At 45.3% G+C, this 21,095-nt stretch overlaps 1 long non-coding RNA gene across 1 annotated transcript in view; it reads left to right on the top strand.

The window, feature by feature from the left end:
* LOC140909223 (uncharacterized) overlaps nt 1-21,095 on the top strand; it is a 34,070-nt gene that overhangs the window by 6,639 nt on the left and 6,336 nt on the right. Inside the window, exon 2 of the long non-coding RNA XR_012158139.2 lies at nt 18,328-18,426. This is a non-coding gene — a long non-coding RNA (uncharacterized LOC140909223). The remainder of the gene's footprint in view (nt 1-18,327; nt 18,427-21,095) is intronic.

Genomic DNA, 21,095 nt, shown 5'->3' with positions numbered 1-21,095 from the left:
AGTTTGTGTGTGTGTGGTTTTTGGGAGGGGGGTGAGGGGGTGAGAGAACCTGGATTTGTGCAGGAAATGGCCCAACTTGATTATCATGCACATTGTGTAGAGAGTTGTCACTTTGGATGGGCTATCACCAGCAGGAGAGTGAATTTGTGTGGGGGGGCGGAGGGTGAGAAAACCTGGATTTGTGCTGGAAATGGCCCAACTTGATGATCACTTTAGATAAGCTATTACCAGCAGGACAGTGGGGTGGGAGGAGGTATTGTTTCATATTCCCTGTGTGTATATAAAGTCTGCTGCAGTTTCCACGGTATGCATCCGATGAAGTGAGCTGTAGCTCACGAAAGCTCATGCTCAAATAAATTGGTTAGTCTCTAAGGTGCCACAAGTACTCCTTTTCTTTTGTCTTTATTCACAGACAGGACAATCCCCTGTCTGTTATAATGTTCCTTTTTATCTCTAAGTGGTTTAGATTGTTTGCAATTGCCATTGATGGTTTTCCATTGACTGCTCTGGAATGGAGCAAGGGTAGACAACTGCATTACATCACCATCTGACCAGGGCGGGATAACAACTCCCTCCCGCTTCAATGAGCCATTACTGAGAAATATGATTCTCAGGTGACTAACTTTATTCTATGACCATAAGGCATAGTTTTCAATATAGTTACATTATTCCTTAAATATTACCCTTACATACATCTTACAATGATTACAAGTATTGATAAGTTACAAGCTTTCAGTAGAAAACTCACATGCTACTCTTCATGGATAAATACCTGAAAGTGGTATATTAGGTGCAGTGAGTTTGTCAGCTCTGAGACAGGAGTTGCTTGTAAAGAACCATGAACCTTTTGCTTGTTGGCACCAATGGTGAGTCACATATTGGCTATCACGTTATTTTATGAAATTAAATCCAACTAAAACCATTCTTAATGTAGGCTAAATGCATCAACAGAGCCATGTTCCGTCTATGTCAAGTATGTTTGATGACAGTACTATTGACTCTTCAAGTATTAGGATCTAGGTATTGTGTTATCCTTCAGTTTATTAATGGACTTATTTCTTTGCTCTGTTACCAAAGATCATTTTTGCTAAATGAAAGCCATTTGGAACCTCTTTTGAATATTCTCATTTTATCTTCTAGGCATCCTGCACTTATATCTTTACTTCTATTTAACAAAAAAAATTTTACACTGGCTTACAGTACAGGTTCATATCAATTGTGAAGTTTGTCTATTGACTTTCAGGCTCTAAATGGCTCCACTCATGCAAAGTTAACCTATTTTTTTAAGTCTAAATTAGCTGTTTATCTACTCTGACCCAGTTGTAACATGATGATAATGGAAGCTGGAGTCTTCGGCAATTATGCCTCTCTGTTATGAATGTAATTCCTTTAATTATATAACACACTCAGGGCTAGATCCACAAAAGGACTTAGGTGCCTAACTGCCATTTTAGGCACTTAAGTCCAACATTTAGGTGCCCCTGAGGTCCTCAAATTTCCACTCACCTGCCACCTAATCCTGAAGGTGCCTAAAATGCCTGGGCACCTGAGTTTCCACTGTTAAAGTTGCCCTAAGCACCTACATTTCTGCCAGTCAGCATGTACACTGTTGTCTCAGTCTAGGCATAGTCGCCAGCACCATGGGTGCTCTGGGGCTGGAGCACTCACAGGAAAAAAATAGCTGATCAGCTCCTCCCCGCCAGTGTCTCCTGCCCACCGGTGGTCAGCTGTTCAGTGGCACGCAGGAGGCACTGGGGGGTGGTGGAGGAGTGTGGCAGGAAGAGGCAGAGGGAGGGTGGGGCATGCTTGGAAGGGGGCAGAAAGAGGCTGGGGGGGCAAAGTGGGGGTTGAGCACCTCTGGGGAAATCTGTAAGTCGGCGCCTCTGAGTCTAGGCATCAGGGCACATCTCATGCCCAAGGCCCAGTGGGATCCTCAGACGAGGCGTTCCCCACCTACCTTGCCAGCGGGACCTGCCCATTGGGCATTCTCAGAGCATGTCTAAACCCACACAAAACAGTTGGGGTTTTAACCTTTACACTCAGCCAGGTTCCAGTCCGCTCTTTGTCTGATGTGGAGCAGGACCTGGATACTCGACTCTCAGGAGAGGTGCCCTATCCACTGGATTATGATGTAGTCTGGTGTGAATCTCTCTCCATCTCTTGTGTTAACGCTGTTCTGCTGTGTATAAATTATTAAATGTGCATTGGGCCAGATAGAACATGTGAATGGGTCTATAGTCCAGTCATTAGGACACATATCTGAAAGGTAGGGAAGCCACGTTCAGCTCTACATCAGGCAGTGGGGGGAACTGATTCTCACATCTTGGGTGAGTGCTCTAACCACTGGGCTAAAGGTTATAAGGGAAGCCTCTTTTCCCTCCCACGTTTCTTGCAAAAAACAGGTTAGACACCCAACTCTAGGAGAGGGTTCACAGCTGAGAATCCCAAGCAAAGACAGGTGTCTCCCTCTGGCCCAGATTTTGGGAGCCTAACTGCCTGAGAAGTGCTGGGCTTCGGCCACACTCCTCCCCTTGGCATTTCCTATTGGCTAGTGTCAAGGTTCCTCCCCCACTCTGAACTCTAGGGTACAGATGTGGGGACCTGCATGAAAAACCTCCTAAGCTTATCTTTACCAGCTTAGGTCAAAACTTCCCCAAGGTACAAAATATTACCCCCGTTATCCTTGGACTGGCCGCTACCACCACCAAACTAATACTGGTTACTGGGGAGGAGCTGTTTGGACGCATCCTTCCCCCCAAAATACTTCCCAAAACCTTGCACCCCACTTCCTGGACAAGGTTTGGTAAAAAGCCTCACCAATTTGCCTAGGTGACTACAGACCCAGACCCTTGGATCTTAAGAACAATGAACAATCCTCCCAACACTTGCACCCCCCCTTTCCTGGGAAATGTTGGATAAAAAGCCTCACCAATTTGCATAGGTGACCACAGACCCAAACCCTTGGATCTGAGAACAATGAAAAAGCATTCAGCGTTTTACAAGAAGACTTTTAATAAAAAATAGAAGTAAATAGAAATAAAGAAATCCCCCCTGTAAAATCAGGATGGTAGATATCTTACAGGGTAATTAGATTCAAAAACATAGAGAACCCCTCTAGGCAAAACCTTAAGTTACAAAAAAGATACACAGACAGAAATAGTTATTCTATTCAGCACAATTCTTTTCTCAGCCATTTAAAGAAATCATAATCTAACACATACCTAGCTAGATTACTTACTAAAAGTTCTAAGGCTCCATTCCTGGTCTATCCCTGGCAGAAACCAGCATACAGACAGACACAGACCCTTTGTTTCTCTCCCTCCTCCCAGCTTTTGAAAGTATCTTGTCTCCTCATTGGTCATTTTGGTCAGGTGCCAGCGAGGTTACCTTTAGCTTCTTAACCCTTTACAGGTGAGAGGAGCTTTCCCCTGGCCAGGAGGGATTTCAAAGGGGTTTACCCTTCCCTTTATATTTATGACAGCTAGTTTGGGCAATTCCCCACTCAGCCTGTTGGCTTCTGTAGATCACATTCTTAGGTGCCTAGATCTCCCCATGCATTGTTTAGGGCAGTGCTACTCAAAGTGGTGGTCCGCGGACCGGTGCTCGCCCGCGAGCCATCGGTTGCCGGTCTGCGTGCACATTGGGGAAAAAAAAATGCCAGTCCCGCACATCAGATAGCTTGAGAAGCGCTGATTTAGGGGACCTAACTCAGGGCTGTGGATTCCACGAGGTGGCCAGGTGCCTAGATGGTAGGCATTGCAACCTTGAGCTTTGCAACCCCAAAGGCTGGTTCTCTACAAAAAAAGTTTTGTCTGCATAGCTATGGTAGTCAGGGATGTGAACCCCTGCTCTCCGCTGACATAGCTGTGCCAGCAAAACACCCAGTGTCGCTATGCTAACGACATACCACCTATGGTACTATGCCAGCAGAAAAACTTGACAGCATATGCTGCATCTACACTAGAGGGCTCTGTTAGTACAGCTATACTAGAAGAGCTAGACTGGCAAAGCATGTGTAGTGTATGCCAGGCCTACGTCCGTTGTGGGTCTAGCCCTCAGCCTTTTTTGGTTTTTAGAACTAGACTAGAGACAGGTGTTACTGCTGCTAACTTTTCTTTAATTAATGATTCTTGATAGAAAATACACAGAAAAAAATACATTAAAATATTAAGTTTTTAAAAGCTGGGAAATGACAGAATTGAGGCTGCCTATATAATCTTAATTTGGCCTCCTTGTGCATATGCATTCTGATACAGTCTTTAATTACATGATCACATACTGATTTTTCCACAAAACACTGCCCTGTTCAGTGCATGGGATGGACAGTGGTCACTGACAGGTAGTCATTCAATATTTCTTTTTCCCGTCATCAGTCAGTATATAGCACTATGCCTTAATTACTACAAATCATGTGAACCCTTCACTGAATTAATGTATTGATTTCGTAACAGGCTTTTCTATGATGTTCTACACTGCAGTGTCTGACTGGTTCACAACATTTTTTAATTTCTCTTTACAACACTCCTGTGATATAAGATGGCATTATTATCCCTGTTTTACAGAGTGGAATTATGTACACCTAAAACTAGGGCCTGATGTACACCTAAAACTTACGTTGACCTAGCTCCCTCACTCAGAGCTCTGAGCTATGTTAGCTGGACCTAAGTCCCACTGTAGGTACAGCTAGAATTCTTCTGTTGATCTAGCTACCGCCTGTCGGAGAGATGGATTACCTACATCTATGGAAAACTCCCTTCCTCTGCTGCAGCAAGCATTTACACTATAGCTGCACAGTTGCAGTATCATAGCTGTGCCACTGTAGTGTAGACATGGCCCAGGACACAGAGAGATTAAGGTCCTTTCACTTCCGGAACCTCATGCCACAGCAGCCTTTGGCAGCCTGGAGAAGTAGATCCAGGACAATTCCTGCTCAGCCCCTGACCAGTCTTGAATATGCTTGGTCACTGAGTTGAGATGGTGCATGCACAATCCAGTAAGCACATAGGAACTGTGTGGGGATGGAGCATGCTCAGTGTAGATGAAATCTTCAGAAAATAATGCTGCCAACCTCTAACAAAACTCTAGTGAGCATGTGCAAACTGTAGTTTTTCAGAGACTTATAACTTGGGCAAATTTGAGCAGATTTCCATGGGAATGGCAAAAGGAGCATCCCTGAAATCTGGCAGGGGGTCACCTTGGTGTTTCAAGTCCCTGCTCCAAAATGGAGACACTAAAATTTCTCAAAAACAGTGAGGAGACCTTGTGGCACGTGAGAGACTAACAAATTTATTTGGGCATAAGCTTTCATGAGCTAAAACCCACTTCATCAGATGCATGGAGTGGAAAATACAGGAGCAGGTATAAATACATAAAAAGATGGGCGTTACCTTACCGAGTGTGAGGTCAGTCTAACGAGACAATTCAATTAACAGTAGGATACCAAGGGAGGGAAAATAACTTTTGTAGTGGTAATGAGAGTGGCCCATTTCATACAGTTGACAGGAAGGTGTGAGTAACAGTAGGAGGAAATTAGGTTTAGGTTTTGTAATGACCCAACCACTCTCGGTCTTTATTCAGGCCTAATGTGATGGTGTTTAGTTTGCAAATTAATTCCAATTCTGCAGTTTCAGGTTGGAGTCTGTTTTTGAAGTTTTTTTGTTGAAGAATTGCCACTTCTACATCTGTTATTGAGTGACCAGGGAGATTGAAGTGTTCTCCTACTGGTTTTTGAATGTTATAATTCTTGACATCTGATTTGTGTCCATTTATTCTTTTGCTTAGAGACTGTCCGGTTTGGCCAGTCTCTGTGACCCCTGGGCACTGGAGTTCTCGGTTGTGACCAGAGCAGTCATTGTTGGGCATTGTGGGAGAGCTGCTGGAGAAGAGTTGACATAGGTAACACAGTGTCTATATTCACAATGCATTGACCTCAGTACATTGACCATGGCTCAACGCTGCTTGGGGAGGTGGTGTTATTGTGTCACTCTAATGGGGCACTCACATCAGTGGGAGACAAATTTAAGTGTAGACACATGTATAACTATGTTGACGTAAGGCAGCTTCCATAGACTTAACTTTGTAGTTTAGACTAGGCTTCAGAAGGGTCTTGTCATGTCTTCCTGACAGAGGAAGAAGAAAAAGGAATTTGCATTTTCTTCTCTGACTGAGAGACTATAATTTAAATGGCCTTGGTTACATTTCTGTCTCAGGTTCATTTCAGGTCAGAATCTGATGTTATATGCACTCATGCCAAAACATTATTTTCAACAATTATTCTTGCTGTATGATGCATGTTGAAACTTTAAATATTTGTAATATTACTATTTTAAAGCTTTGCCTGGTATGTAGACTTGCTTTTGTAAAATAAAAAAAAATTATGCATAACTTATTTTGGGGGCTGGGGGAGGAAGAGAGAAAAATTATCCCTGTTTTAATAAATTGAATATAATGCTACGTAGAAACTGCTATATATGTTTAAAATGTGCTTTATACACATGTCACATAAAATAAATAGAGAATTAGTTTTGTTTTAAAATATCATTTGCTCCCCCTCTGAAGCGCATCAAGGCAGAGATCAGATGGCTGGAGAATCTGAAACACTGCACATACTGTGAGCACCAATCATCCTCACTTCTCCTGTCTGTTACATTTCGGTAGCACTTCATTTCTGCCATTTAATTTATGTGCAGAGTAAGAACTTTCATAAATTCCAACTCAGATGACCTCAGCACAACCAGGAGAGCACCCCCGTAAAAGCTGACCCCACCACAGATCTCTCCAAAGAGAAAGGTCTGTTCAGTTGAGGGCCGGCTCCAGGCACCAGCGTTCCAAGCAGGTGCTTAGGGCGGCAGTTAGAAAGGGGCGGCAGTGTTTCTGCCATGGCGGCAATTCGGCGGCAGCTTCTCCCCTTTGCCATCCAGAGCGGCAGTTTTTTTCACTGCTTGGGGCAGCAAAAACTGTAGAGCCAGCCCTGGTTCAGTGTCACTGGGATAATAAGACAAATACCTTTAAAGCCTATAGCTCTAATTTCACCAGTTAGCTTTCAGTAATCAGATTCTGCAAGGCTGCTACTGTAAATTGAGCTTGCACTGCTAAGAGTCAGAAGCTAGTTGTTGCAAGACTAACAAACATAGAATTGAATTGCAGAGAAGCAGTGCTAACTGCCCCCTTCAACTATCATTTTGAAGAGGCAAACGGTTCTCACTCAAGGCTTTATCAGACACTTATTAGGTGGGAAAAAATTCCATTAGCACTTTGAAGTGCTATTTTCTTTTTTTGTGAGGCAACAAAAGAAGTCTAAGTGAAGACTGACAAAGCTACTAAGAACTGGGTGTGTGTGTGTGTGTGACAATACTTTATTTTAAATCCTCTCACAAAATTATGTCTATTTCTTTCAGGCCCATTAATTTTTGTGTATTACTGAAATTATTCACTCCTACACTGCTCACTCTCTCTTAATTGGGTGATTTATTTTTACCAGCTGGCATGCAAGGCTGACACAGATGAGCCTGGTTCATCACGGGCATAACTGTGACTACAGTACTGCACCAGTTATGAATTTGATCTGTTCTGCCTGACAGACTCTTTCCCAGAGCTCATTAAATGAGGGAGAATCTATGGGAATGGGTAGGTGGGGAGAGGGGAGGGGCACTATTATATCCTTTTAAATAAGATACAAAGACAGAATAGGTGAATTTCAACCCAGTATTGCATTGTGCAGTGAGATGCACTACAGGGGAGGTTTATGCTTTTCTCTGAGGTGAACTGCACCTGTCTTTGGTTAATCCAGACATGGGCAAACTATAGAGTTTGGCACCAATAACAAAATAAGCAATTGGTCATTGTGATGGGGTGTGTTCCCCACACAGGCCCTGAAGGAGCGAATGTGAGCCTGAGAGGTGAATTAACATATCTGGCAGCACCTGAGAGAGAGAAAGAGAGCACACACATATACACACAAGGTCCAGGTGTAATTGATAATGAAGCCCAGCTGGGGAGGGGCTAGGTGGCAATAATAAAGCCAGGAACTTTGCAGCAGAAAGAGCTGGAGGGAGAGGGTCTGTGGTCACTTTCTGGGGGTAGAAAAGGTAGGAAGCAGTCTAGGGAGGTAACAAGGAGTCTGAGGGTGTAGACCTTGATAGTCAGCTACAGTGTCTCTGGACTGGATCCCAGAGTAGAGGATGGGACTGGGCTCCCCTACCAGCTATGTAGGAAGGTGGGTTGAAATCCCCTAAGGAAAGGGGTGTAAGGACCACAGAGCCTAGAGACAGGTGGAAGATCTGCTGTAAGGTCATTGGACTGTAGCTGGGTCAGACTCCCTGTTACCTGGGAAGGGGTGGACTAATGTGTAAGGGATTAGAGGGCCAAGTTGCAGGGAAAGAGACCACTGCAGCAATGGAGGGACCATCAGCAGAGGAGACAGCTGCTATGCTATGTCTGGTCACAAGGAGGAGCTCCTGTGATGAGTGAACCCTGTTACAGTTCACAACATTCATCAATCACCATCAATTTTACCAAGTTTTCCAGACCAAATCTCTGTTGGTTCTGGTCATGACTCTGACTACAATTCTACACCAGCAGAGCTGGTAAGAAGGCATAGGGCCTGATTCTCTTCTCTCAGCAGTATAAAATAGGAATAATGCCATCAATTCCAACTGAAAACCAGTGTAAGCAAAAGGAAAATCAGGTCCATAATCATTGCAGAAATATACCTGGCTATTTATTATATACTGTGCTCATGGGCAGAGTGGAAATCAACCTGCTACATTTCCTCAGGCATAAATTACGAGTCACAAAATGGAGAAAGATGATATAACTCCTGTGTTGAACCCTCCATCATATCATGCTCACTGCCACCAAGAGGTCATGCTCCAAGAGAGGAAGAAAGGAGGCCTGGTTTGTATAGTTGACATGAACAAAATGAAAGGACACATGCACATGATTATTGACTGCAATGTGCCACCCTTTGCTGCCTCTTCTCACACACATGCAGAATTCTACTCTTTACCCCCTAAATTTAACCTACTCCCCCACACCCGTTTTCCTTTTACACCTACTCCCTTGTCTGACACGATCCCAATCCTCCCTCCCCATTATCCGTCACGTAACATAAGAACTAGGGATAACCCAATCAAATTAATAGGCAGCAGGTTTAAAACAAACAAAAGGAAGTATTTCTTCACACAACGCATAGTCAACCTGTGGAACTTGTTGCTAGGGGATATTGTAAAAGCCAAAACTATAACAAGATTCAACAAAGTACTAGATAAATTCATGGAGGATAGGTCCATCAATGGCTATTAGTGTAGATGGTCAGGGGTGCAACCCCATGCTGAGAGTATCCCGAGTCTCTGACGGACAGAAGCGGGGAGTGTTTGACAAAGGATGGATCACTCAATGATTGCCCTGTTCTGTTCATTCCGTATGAAGCACCCGGCATTGGCCACATGTCAATGGAAAACAGGATACTTGGAAAACAGGATACTTGCCTAGATAGACCATTGGTCTGATGCAGTATGGCTGTTCTTATGTTCATCCCATCTCCCCACATATTTTCTCTTTTCCCTTTCTCTCCCTAAATATTTGTGTCCCCCCAACTTTTTTGTTTTGCTTTTTTATGCTGTATGAAGGCCTGAATAGTTTTTTTATCTGTTTTTTTTTTTTGCATACATGAATTTTACATTAGAATCTAGGAGCTATTGATAATGTTTTTGCTAGAAGATTCTATGCATCTGGAGAATTAGTGAAATCATTACATCAGATATCAAGAAATGAAATCTGATTATTGAAAGGGAAAGTGACTTATTCAAACTGTTTGAAACTCTGTTTTGCATTGCTGTGAGTAATCTGTTTAATTCAAATGTTCAGTAAACAGTTGGAAGAAAAGATCTGTTCCTTAAAGATTTACTACCTCCCACTTTTAGTTAAGGTCTGAGAAAGTTAAGGTCTCGGCAGCAGTTCTGCAGAAAAGGACCTAGGGGTTACAGTGGACGAGAAGCTGTATATGAGTCAACAGTGTGCCCTTGTTGCCAAGAAGGCCAATGGCATTTTGGGATGTATAAGTAGGGGCATTGCCAGCAGATCGAGGGATGTGATCGTTCCCCTCTATTCGACATTGGTGAGGCCTCATCTGGAGTACTGTGTCCAGTTTTGGGCCCCACACTACAAGAAGGATGTGGAAAAATTGGAAAGAGTCCAGCGGAGGGCAACAAAAATTATTAGGGGACTGGAACACATGAGTTATGAGGAGAGGCTGAGGGAACTGGGGATGTTTAGTCTTTAGAAGAGAAGAATGAGGGGGGATTTGATAGCTGCTTTCAACTACCTGAAAGGGGGTTCCAAAGAGGATGGCTCTAGACTGTTCTCAGTGGTAGCAGATGACAGAACAAGGAGTAATGGTCTCAAGTTGCAGTGGGGGAGATTTAGGTTGGATATTAGGAAAAACTTTTTCACGACAAGGGTGTTGAAACTCTGGAATGCGTTACCTAGGGAGTTGGTGGAATCTCCTTCCCTAGAAGTTTCTAAGATCAGGCTTGACAAAGCCCTGGCTGGGATGATTTAGTCGGGGATCGGTCCTGCTTTGAGCAGGGGGTTGGACTAGATGACTCCTGAGGTCCCTTCCAACCCTGATATTCTATGAAAAGCTCCCAATACACACATGAGATCACTATTGTTGTTAATGGACTCACTGGGGAAGACTAGACTCAACATTCCCAATATTTCTAAGACTCAAAATAAATGGGAAAAAATTAAATCTGAACCTTTCATGCCTTCTCTTTGCATCATAAAGAAACAATGGGAGAAAATTATTATTTTTGTATTTGTAGGTCCCCTTAAAAACACAAATAGTTTAGTACATTATAATCTTTCCTAGCCAGAGTGCAACTGCACCTTCATTTAAAAAGCACCCTTCACAATGAATCTCTGTTGTTATGAGCAGTGCTGGTTGCAATGCCTCTAGTTAAGGTTAGCTAACACTTGCCATTAGAAGATCCTGTTTCTAGTGGCTTATAATTTTGCTAAACTTTAAACAGTTGGGCTGAAATTTTCCATGCCAAATGTCTGCCTCAGGCTTTTTTTTTCCCTTTGAATTTCAGCAAAGGCAGTTACCTGTTTCCTAGAACAAAGTTAGGGGGAAAATATGCTTTGCCCATGTTAAAAATAAATTCTTACAACTCATAAATTGAGAAATTTGAGAGTGGTAGCTGTGTTAGTCTGTATCAGCAAAAACAACAAGGAGTCCTTGTGGCACCTTAGAGACTAACAAATTTATTTGGGCATAAGCTTTTGTGGGCTAGAGATATCCAGAGATATTGGATCTCCTATGCCTGCGGGAGAAGAAGCTGTGCAAGCACAGCTACGGACCAGCCATTGAAATATGGACATTTATGGCCAGATTGCACAGGGGAATGCAGGGGAATGGGTATATGCGACATGAAAGCGAGGGAACTGTGTCAGGCATACCATAAGGCCAGAGAGGCAAGCAGTCAATCTGATGCTGATCTGCAGATTTGCCTCTTTTACAAAGAGCTGCATGCCATACTTATCGGAGACCCTACCCTCACCCAATGGGCCATAATGAATATGGCCAAGAAGCCTGAGACACAGGCCCTCTTGAACCCATGTCTTCTACATTCCAGCGGAGTGCTCTAACCACCAGGCTATCAAGTCAGTGTCTCCTAATTTGGCTCAGTGAATATTTCTTGATTATACAAAGTGGGCTAGCTCCAACAGGAGAGATTGAGAAAGGAAGCCAGAGACTGACTGACACTGTCTCTAACTCTCTCTCTCTCTTTCTGGCTTTTCATTAAAAATTTCAAACAGTCTTGGTTTCATCCCCATGCAGAACAGGACATTTTTTGAAATCGTGAAAATTTTTATGGGACAGAAAAACCATTTCTCACCCAACTCTGATGCTAGTGTCCTGAGGGATGATTCTGAAGATGTGACAGATTTTTGCTGCTATTATTGAATGTTCTTGTGCATTCTTTGTCTAAGAGGTTTGCAATTTACTCAAGGGTACTCTTGGATCTCTGATTGCTTCTTGGATTCCAACTAGCATCAGAGACCAAAAGCTTTTTTTCCCCATCAACATCTGGTTAGTCATTTGCATCCTATTCTTTTGGATTTGGCCTCTCCACAGTGACCCATGAATATGTGACTTCTAGACCAGGTTACTGCTTTGCACTGTACTTTAGGCTACACCTTAACACCACTCAGGAACTACTGCTGATGCAGAATATGGCTGTCCAACCTCTTAGGTCATGGTAGTTGATGGGCATATATTACTGTGACAGAAAACACCCCTGTATCCAAACCCCCTACACACGACTGTAATGATCTTTGTACACAGTATGCCTTGTAAGGTATCATTTGAAAACTCATAATTTTCTGGTCAGTATTGTCCTGGTAAAATTTGTGTGGCAACATTGTATGCAAAGCTATATGATTCCACTGTATGGTGTTATTAACACATGTTTCAAACCCCACAGCTCTGCCCAAACAGAATTTGGCAGACAGGTCAGTCCTAAACAAAGGAATGTGTGCTTCACTTAATTATCATTTAAGCAGTAAGCACAGTAATCAAGCAGAGAGGGAAACAAAGAAAGCTCAAAGAGGTCAGAAAAAAGCAGCAGGGAACATCCTTCCCCATAGACTGTCTCCTGGTACCCAGCTGGAAATGTTTTTCAAGCGGGGGACTGAAACTATTAAAAGGAGGGACAAACATCCCCAAGGTACCCCGTCCCTCTTCCTGCCCATCACATTCGCTACACCTGAAGCAACAAAGGAAGCATTTGTTGGACTCAGGGAGAATGGGTCCTGACCTATAGGCTTTGGTCAGTAAGGTTGCTGAAAGCAAGTGGTGAAAAACTTTGCTTGAATCTGATATAGTTTAAGTTAGGTAATAATAAATGTCTTGTCTATATTTTTCTTGTAACCATTTCTGACTTTTATGCCTCATTACCTGTACTCACTTAAAATCTATCTCTTTGTAGTCAATAAACTTGTTTTATCTAATCCAGTGTGTTTAAATTGAAGTGTTTGAGTAACTCTGTGACAAGTTGTGTGCATATTATTATCTTAAAGGAATAACAGACTTAATATAATCTGTACTGTCCAGGGCAATACAGGAGATATGTTTCTGGGTGAAAATCTGGGATTGGGGTGGGGTGTTGGGGTCACCCTGCAGTATAACCAAGCCTGGTGAGATCCAGAGTATAACCCATTTGTGGCTGGCAGTTGCAAGTCACACCCTGAGTGAGTGTGTGTGTGTGTCTTGCATGGTGGAAGGCTGTTTATGAGTGTGCCTGGTGGGAGCTACTTCAGCAAAGCATTGTGAGGCAGCCAAGGTTGAGCAGGGCGTTAGACTAGATGACCTCCTGAGGTCCCTTCCAACCCTGATATTCAATGATTCTATGAAGGTTGCAGGGGTGACACAGCTGCTTATTAGTCTGGATTGACTCTCTGTTATGTCACACCAGCCTCTTAGGTTATGGTAGTTGATGGGCATATATTACACCAGTCTTTTCAGCGGTTGCAGTAGCTTCCTATTAATTCTGGGTGTATTTCAAGTATCAATTTTTGGCTAACTCAGAGATCACCTTTCTCCTTGTGAACCACCATGGAAGTAGAGATGAACTGGGGTGCGCATGCCCATCCCCACATTTAAATATCAGGGACAGAGGAAGGGCATTCTTAGTAGACAGCCTGGAACTCTGAAATGTGTTCCTTTAGCTGATCAGGCAGTGGCCATGGTTTTGACAGTTAGGACTCAGCTCAAGGCCCCTCTCTTTTTTCAGGCATTTGCCTCAGGGAGGTTGGGTAAGCTGGTTGCGAGGGGGAAGTACTTGGTCTGAGAGCTTGTCCTTCTTTCTTTTTGCCTTTCATAAGAGATACATTTGTACACGTATTCTTACTACATTATGCATATGCTTTCTGAGGCAACTTGGATAGGGTGCATTTTATCATTCTAAAAATAAATGTAATGCAGTACATGTAATGACACTCTAAAACCCCAGTGTGTGTAATGAGAGCTCAACTCTGCCCAGAGAAGGAAAGTGCAGCTGACACATGCACAGGAGTCTCCACTTGCTTTTTATAAAATACTATGCAAATGGAAGAAAGTACTTGCCAAAGAAACAGATGAAGATACATTCCTCAGAGATTTCTTTGTGACAGGACTTCAGAACCTGTCAGGGAGTGGTATTCAAAGTTTAGAGGCAGAATCCATTAAGTAATAATAATTCCCTTCTCTACAGGCCTGCAGCTCACAAATGGACAGACTGCTGATGAAATGTTGGGCTAGACAGAGAAAGTTAAAGGCAGCCCTGGTCATCTGCAAGTTAGTCAGCCGTTCAGTGTGATTCTTCTTTGCAGAATATTCCCAGTTCACCAAGGAGTACAATAGACTCTGGTGCAAATTTTCATCTCTTCACAGGATATTTGGGAGATGTAGCACCAAAGGGATTTCTGCAACAGGATCCTCCCACATCTACCAACACCGGCCCATCAAAGATGGAGGATAAATTTGAAAAACATTTACATTAATATTGAATACCATTTATTAGCTCTACCATCACAACTCTGGCTCTTGCTCTTTCCTCCTCTGCTTCACTTCTTCCCTCTTGGTGTCTGTCCTTCCTCCCTCTGCTGAAATGAACCCTTTGGTGTGCCACTACAAGGGAGAGACAAGTTGAGATTAGCTCCTCACAAGTAAGACACTGTCCTTGCACAACTCCTTCTCTTCCTCTCTGCAAATCCCCCTTCCCACAATCCATCAAGTATTCAACCTCCCCCTGCCACCACCACACACAGAGTCAGATCTCTTCTCCTCCAGCAAAACAAATTTCCTCCCACATATCAATTCTTTGCCACCTCATAAAAATCAATATGCCACCTTGTGGTGGGGTGAATAAACTCCACACCAGAATGGTTCCAGTTAAGGAGCAGCTCTGGGCCCAGGCAGCCCCACCTATCCCCACCTGCAGTGTGCAGCTGGAGATGAAGTTTAAAAGAGAGCCAGACAGGGAAGGTAGTGAGACCTACTCTGGGAGCTTCTGAAGAAGGATGCTATAGAAACCTTTCCCAGGGGAAAGAGCCTGCCTGCTGAGCCCAGAGGGGCTGAAGATTCAGTTATTCTCCTTTTCCTTTTGTGATGGGGTGGAATAGGCCCAAAGACCCCCTGCTGGAGGTCTCAGAGTCCCACTACACCCTGTCCCAGAAAGGAGCAGTACAGAAGTCCTCCAGAGTGCCTGGAGTGGCTGTGGGGGAAGCAGTCAATTAGAAAGAAGCTGCGGGGAGTAGCCAATCAGGACCCAACAGGGCCATATAAAACGAGCTGCAGTACTAGAGAGAGTTAGTTGTTGCCTGGAGCTGGAGGAGTGAGGACTGTGTTCCTGGCTGGCTGGCTGGCTGGCTGAAGGAGCAGCAGGACCATGGACAGATCAATTGCTGGCAGGGATTGGAGGAGCAAGAGGGAGCTGCTGGGACTGTACAAGACTTCAGCCCTATGGTAAGGGTGAAGCATTTGAGAATGTGCTGGAGCTGCAGGGAAGTGGCTCAGGGAACAGAAACACAGTTTAGTTAAAGAGATGCAGTAGGCGGCTGCTATTCATAGGGTCCCTGGTCTGGGACCTGGAGTAGTGAGCGCGCCCAGTCCCTCCCCTACCACTACAGAATTGGCCTGAATATTGAACTGAGATACATCCCTGGAAGAGAAACTGAACTGTTAAGTGGCCAGCTGGAGAGGTGGGTCCAGAAACGGTGAAGAATCTCCAGGGAGGAAGTCCTGGGGGTATGGCCCCCATACCAGGGTCAGAGACTATTTGATGGCTTGCCCAGAACGGGCTGTGGGACTGATTAAGGACTGAGCCCATGGAGGTCTGCAGGAAGACAGTGTCTCCAGGGAGGAAGCCCTGGAGATACAGCCCCATAGTAGGGCCAGGACTATTTAAAGACTGAGGCTGGGGAGGGCTACAGAGATACCAACAGAGGAGTACTGGGATTGGCTCCTGTTGGACTATATACCCTGGAAGGGGTCTGTACAGTTTCAAATACAGACTCTGTGTGTGAGACTCAGCTGGACGGCTGAGTCATTGAAAACCTGCCTGAGAAACCACGAACAGGGGTCACCACAAACTGAGAGAGCTGCAGGCACACACACTCGACCGGGGCACTCACGAGAGGTGGGTGCCACCCCGTTACACTTTGCTACTGTGTCAAACTGTAAGACTTTGGTGGGGTAGCAAGTGGTAAGATGTTACATGGGGGGGATCCTTTAGGCACTTCCAGGTGCTGGACATTGTTGCTTCTTACAGAGCTCTGGGCTGGAACCCATTGGAGTGAGAGGACCTGGACTCTCATACCAATCATCTTCATATGGAGAGCACAAAAACCCTCTCTTCCAAACTCACCCCGGGGAAATACAGAGAGGGTAAAGACTTTGCAAAGCCCATGGATGGGGCTGAACACCTGCAGGGGTTGGTAAACAGAGGGAAGGTCCTCCTCCTGCCCACCTTTGGGAGAGCATGGGGCCTGATATCTTCCTTCAGACTGTTATCCCAGAGGGGGATACAGCTACTTGGAGAACAGATTGGAGGTTGGGTCAACACACACACACCGAAAGGCAGACTGCCACGGATGTGACCGGGGCCAGTGATGGACGCTGGTGATGGTACTAGGTCTCCCTTCGCCCTCTGACCACTAAGTGGCAGTGCCCGTAAGCGCTGCCCATCACACACCTCAGAACATAAATTCAAGTTTCTTAGCCCACCCAAAATTCAGTGCCTCCTCCAAATCAATTCCCCTTTTCAAAATTTATTCCACTCTTACAAAAATCAATCCGTCCTCTCCCACCTCCATAATACATAGAATCACAGTGCCATCTGGTACCACATGGGGATCAGGCTCCTCTGCACAACAGCCTGGCCTCCTTCCCTTCTGAGATCACAGCTCGTCAGGGAGAGGAGGGGCCGCTGCTGGCCAGGCCGTGCTGTGCAGAGTTTTCCAGCTGCTGCTCTGCCACACGAGCTCCACAGTGATGGGGAGGAGCTGGCAGGCAGAGAGACCCCTAAAGGCATGGGGCTTTCCTTGTTTCTTTTTGATCTCAGATGGGCCTCTTGCCTGCCTTGCAGCGCTTGGAAGAGCAGAGCCCTTGTGTAGGTATGAGGCACAGATTTGTTGTTTTTGTTTTTTAATTTGGCAGTGAGGCAGCCAGACATGGCAGAGTACAGCCAAGAGAGCAGGAGACAGAACTGGAAAGCCAGAATCTGACTAAAAGGTCTTCAAAGCCAGAGACTAGGTGGGTCTGTGGATTTGTACTTTTCTCATATTTATCCAGCTATCACCAGCATTTGTGCACATCTGTTCCTCCAAATACTTTGTTCTATGTGTTTTATGAAGGAAGAGGCGAAAACTCCTAGTTTAGAGGCCTCTACCTAGAAAATTCTCACAATGCCTATCAGTGTGCAACATCACCCAGGGGATTCTCAAACTGGTGCAAAATCTCCAGAGTGCAATGCATCGTGGGGAGGAACCATATTGGAAAATTGCCAGGATCCCCTGCTCTGAGCATCAGTGGATGACGAACTCTAGGATAGCTGTTAAGAATTGCCATAATGCAGTACACATAGGGTTGACAGACAGAGATACAACACTTTTGAAACAGGCTAGTATCAAACAGTGTTGCTCTACAGACCCATTTGGCCAAGTTAGAACGTGATTATCTGGCATGGTTATACCAAAAGACTGTTGCTCTGTGGACAAGGCTCTTCTTTAAGCTTCTGCTTTCACTTTTCTCTTAAGGAGCTCTATTTTGGTAATAGGACAATCCCTTTTGGGCATTGGGTTTTCAGATTAGGCTGATCAGGAACATAAAACATCCCCATATACTGTTAGTCAGTGTCACATCAAAGGACTTCAGTCAGGAAGACAAATAATTAAATTACCTAGGCTTTGATCAAGAGTCTGCAGTTTGCTTCAAACACTTCCACAGGACATTTGCTTGCTTTAATCACCACTGTCTCTTTTGTGATCAAAGGAGTTCCTTTTGATACAGGGAATGCATTGCCTCTTAATCAAGGTGATTTAACTCGTCCCTAACCTTCCTAATTGTGTTACTGGTTTAATGTAAAATATGTTTATTGACATATGTGCACGATAGCTTCTGTCTAATGGTATGTCACACTAATTGTATTGTTTGAGTGTGACCAGCAGCTTCTTTGCTCTTCTGCACATTCCAGATTCCAGACACATGCATCTTACTTTTTGAATACAGATATAGAATGGACAATTTTCAAGGATAAAGATATTTTCCAATTCTCTTTATAGTACCCTGATATCAGGCAACCTGAGAGGTGGACAGAGACTTTCCCTGTTGCTGACAAGAGGCCAGCAGTAGTTGCAGAGAGAAGGCAGCAGAATGCTGAGGTGAGGTTACAACTACAGTTACCTTTAGACTCACCCCTGTAGTGGTCTGGCCCTGGGGCTGGATTAGGAACTGTTGTTTTGTTCATTTGCTGTAAGTGTAAAGTGAGCATGCCTAGGATTGTTTGCACTTCTTATTCCTGGCGGCCCTAGTCAATGAATCCTCTTATTTAGAGAGTGTCATTGTTTATGGAAACCCACCTGTCATGACCCCAGGAGTCTCAAACCTGGGTCTACAGGCTTCCTGGAGGAGGGTGGGGGCATCAAACTCTAATCCTCCACCCAACAGCTTCCTGGTATCACCTAGAACCAGGGCTCCTTGAAGCCCAGCTCAGACAATAGGCTCCACCCTGGGCCCTGATTGGCGGAACACCAGAGTTCCTGGTTGGTCTGCTCCCCTTACTTAAGCCACAGGGAGGAATAGGAATTTGTCTATATAACTGGGCTCCACACCGCTTCGGACTGCTCACTCAGCGCTACCTGCTCTTGCCTCCTGCCCCAGCCTCCCTGGTGTCCTGACTTGGCCTGATTCCTGCAATCTGACTCTAGGTCCCTGACCTCAACTTCTGACCTCCTGGTTCAGAACCCTGCCTGGCGTGAGGACCCGGCCCCCTATCCTAACACTAACCTCTAGGCATGGCCACCTGCATCCTGACCCTGACAGTTTGTACGGACCACACAGTAATCCTCAAGAGGGTGGGCCCAGGGTGAGAGGTATGGTACTAGCAGCCCAACTGCTGCCTCCAGAGGTACTGGATTTGCCCAAATGGACTGTCCGCCTCCAGGCCGATAACCAAGCACTGCAGGCCCAAGTCATGCAGCTAAGCTCAGAGAACCGTTTGCTGTTGGATCGAGTAAACCAGCATTGAGTGGAGAATGTTGTATTCCAGATACAACCCACCGTGCCCTGTCCTGAACGGGGATCTGCAACACCTCTGCCAGAACCATTCAGTGGGAGTTGCTAGTGGTTCTGGGGCTTCATGAACCAATCCTGCCTCCTATTCATGTTGCATGCCCAAATTTAGGCTTCTGACCCAGCCAAGGTGGGTTTGATAATCAGCCTGCTGATGGCCCTTGTTGCACTGGGCCTCCCTCTTGCTGTATATTAACAGCCTAGTGCCTTCAAATTTGAATGCCTTCCTCCAATCTATATCCACAATGTTTGATGACCTGCATTGTGCCCGCTTGGCCGAGGCTGCTGTAAGGAAACTCTGGCAGGGGCAGGGTATCATTGCTTCCTAGGCAGTGCTTTTCTGCCATCTCCCTGCAGACACAGCAAGGAACAAGGTGATGCAGTGGTATCAGTTCCGGTGGGGTCTGTAGGAGGAAATCAAAGATGAACTGGCCTGTGTGGAGACACCCATGGGTCTGGATGTCTTCATCAACCTTGCCATCCACATAGATAATCAGTTACAGGAATAGAGGAAGGAAAAGAGAAGTTCCCTGCAGCCCCTGTGTCTGACCACTATTGCATGGGTGCCCATTCCATCCACGCAACTGATGCAGGTGAATCTGGCTCATTGACAGCTCACCGCCAAAGAAAACAATGCTGTTGCACCACCAATGCTTCTATTGAAGCAAACCCGGTCATGCCGTTTCTGCCTATCCTGCACGAGCCCCACGGGACCTGGGAAACAAGTTGACTCAGGTTTGGTAAGGGGGACCGGCCTGGGCTCTGAGAATTTCCCCACACCTTAGTCCTGACTGGGACATGCACCCTGCTCTGTTTGGGAGTTTTATATTTGCAGGTGCATATCTGGCTGTGCATCCCTGAGAGGCCCCCATGGATTTCCACACAGCTGGCTCTCATCAATTCAGAATGAGCCAACAATTTCATAGATGCAGTGGCAGCCCAGGCCTGGCAACTTACTTTGCAATGCAAGGCCACTCAGCACCTAATAAAAACTGTGGACTGCTCCCCTCTGTCTTCGGGTCCAGTGATCAAGGAGACAGTCCCCCAGGAAACAGTTATTCAGGGGCACTGAGAAATACTATGTTTCAAATGCAGTTCAATCCCCACACTTCCCTCTGATTCTGAGCATCTCCTAGATCACCCTTCAAAATCCCCTCATTCAGTGGCAAGAACAGGAGGTCAGTTTCCCTTCAAAATTCTGTCACCAGTATTGTCAGGAGCAAACTGATGATGGCCCAACACCCAGGTCCTGGAGGGCTCAGGGGAAGGTGATCACCCAGGCAGGGACACCCTCTGAACCTACATCAGAATCCCCCTTAAATATCATGAATATGCTGAAGGGTCTGAAAAGAAGAACATGGGGAAAACCTCCCTCTGCACTGGGACTACCCCATAGAGCTGCAGCCTGGAGCAAAAATAAAGTTCAGATGGATTTATGCCATGTCAGAACCCAATCTGCCTGTGCTGCATGAATACTTCCAGGAAAACCAGCCAGAGGATTCATCATCCACCCTTGCTGGCTGGTGGGCCAATCGTCTTTGTCAAGGAAAAAGGCAGCAGTTTTCGACCCTGTAGACTACCAAACCTTGAAACCAGATAACAAGCAGGCTGGGCAGTACAGGAGATACGTTTCTGGGGGAAAATATGGGATTGGGGGTGTGTCAGGGTCACCTTGCAGTATAACCAAGCCTGGTGAGAGGAAAAGTATAACCCAAAGGTGGCTGGCAGGCTCCAGTTTTACTCAGAGTGTGGCTTGCAC

This window comes from Lepidochelys kempii, chromosome 3 (genome assembly GCF_965140285.1).
Source record: "Lepidochelys kempii isolate rLepKem1 chromosome 3, rLepKem1.hap1, whole genome shotgun sequence".
NCBI classification, from domain to species: Eukaryota; Metazoa; Chordata; order Testudines; family Cheloniidae; genus Lepidochelys; species Lepidochelys kempii.
The sequence above is the reverse complement of the archived record's forward strand: the minus strand, read 5'-3'. Positions and strand labels throughout refer to the sequence as shown.